This window comes from Triticum aestivum, chromosome 2B (assembly GCF_018294505.1).
Source record: "Triticum aestivum cultivar Chinese Spring chromosome 2B, IWGSC CS RefSeq v2.1, whole genome shotgun sequence".
Lineage (NCBI taxonomy): Eukaryota > Viridiplantae > Streptophyta > Magnoliopsida > Poales > Poaceae > Triticum > Triticum aestivum.
In genome coordinates, this window is record NC_057798.1 from 389931005 (window position 1) to 389932966 (window position 1962).

A 1962-nucleotide genomic window follows, 5' to 3' on the forward strand; every position below is an offset into this window, starting at 1 on the left:
GTATGCGGCACCATGCCATGATGTCGTGCCGACGAGAAGGTGGTGTAGTGTCTTGTTGTCTTGGCTGCACAGCTTGCAAATGGGGTCGTGAGGATCATTCTTGTAACATAAGATGTAAACTCTGAGGCTGAGCATCCTCCCTCCCCCGCTGCTCAATTAGCGCTTAGGCTCGCCATCTCATGTGTACGATGCCTAAGACGCTCACCCTTGTACTCTCTTCCAACCTATCAATGAAATGATATGAAAAAAGTTAAAAAGTGCAGTCTACATGGAGAAGAAATGGATGTGAGAGATGGCTGGCGAGTAGCAGGTGCAGAGTCTGTTCGCTGTTCGCCGCAGCCTAGCTTGCGCGATCTGCACGGGTGATGGAGACGTTGACCTCCAAGCGTTCCAAAGACTTTACTCCTCTATTCGTCTACTACTAGTAGTAGCTTTCTTAATACGGCAGGAGTAGTAGTACGTGTACGTCCACAGCTAGAGCACTAGTCCTACTACTAGTAGTAACAGCGACCTGCGAGTCCACGCGAGCCGTCTCTTGTGTGAGTGTCTACTCTATCTAAGCGTACCTACCTGCCTACCAAGTGATTAAGTTAGACACGCACCCGTGCGCGCGCGTTCATAAGTGTGAGCACGATAAAGAAATATAGGTGTAGATACAGTACGTACGTAGGGTCGCTTTCTGCAGCTGCATGCAATGCAAGCTGCCGTGATGGCGAGAGCAGAGAGCAGAGAGCAGAGTTGAGCACACGGTTTAGTTTCTGATATACTCCACACTGCCACTGGCTCGATCGCCATCCAGGGCGTTTCCCTCTTTTCAAAAATTAAAAAAAGCACGCCTACAGGTTGTTGGCTACATGAACGAGCCGACTACACCCCAACACGAGACAGAGATGAATACCATGGGTGCCGACGGACGGCACGTAGACGTAGCTACCTAGTGCTGCGTATGCGACACAGGCTGCTCGTGGTAGATCCATTTTTTTTTTTTGAAACAAGGCAAAAGACTTGCCATTTCATTGATTAAGAAGAAGGTTTAGACATAGCCTAAAACGGCAGAAACAAAGGAGAGACTACTCTCGCGACATAAGATTACTCAGGTGGCTCGTTCCAGCCAACGACCAAAGGCGGGCCTCCTCTTTGATCTTCGCGACAATGACAGTGGTCGGGGTGACCGTGTTGCGGAAGACTCTCGCATTTCGCTCCTTCCAAATTTCCCATAAGACAAGCATCATAACGGAGGCAATGGCCTTCTTGAAGTGGCCTCCAGAGTTGATCGTCTTGAGCCACCAATCCTGGACAGAGATCTCCTGACGCCAAGCCGTCGTCGATTGGCCATGAATGCCAAGCCAAGCGATGATTTTGTTCCAAACTCGGGCACTATATCTGCACTGGAAGAGAATGTGAGGAGCTGACTCCTGAACCTGCTTGCAAAGGGGGCAGAAGCCACAATTCAGCCATCCCCGCCGTTGCAACCGATCGGCCGTCCACACACGATTTTGGATGATCAACCAAGAAAAAACTTTGCATTTCGGCGGAGCCCAAGTCTTCCATATCGTGGTAGAGGTCAGGCTGAGAACTTGTCCTGCGTGTAAGCAGTGGCCGCCGAATATTCATTGGTGGAGGTGAATTTCCAATGTATGGTGTCCTCTCTATCCAGGCTGAGAGTAACATCCTGAAGCATTCCCCAAAGGTTGGCGAACTCCTGGATATGGGCCAAAGTGAGGCCCTAAGAAGCGTCGATCTGACTGGCCCAGAAGTGGTTATCAAGCGCTTTGCTGACCGAACACGCCTTCCTCTTAGATATCTCAAAGATCTTGGGCGCGACGTCTTTTGGTCTGAGGCCATTAAGCCATGACGATTCCCAGAATTTTGCCTTTTTACCATCACCAATGGTCACACTCGTGAACGTCGCAAAGAGATCTCTGTCAGCATTGCTACAGGGTGTCTCCATTCCAGCCCAAG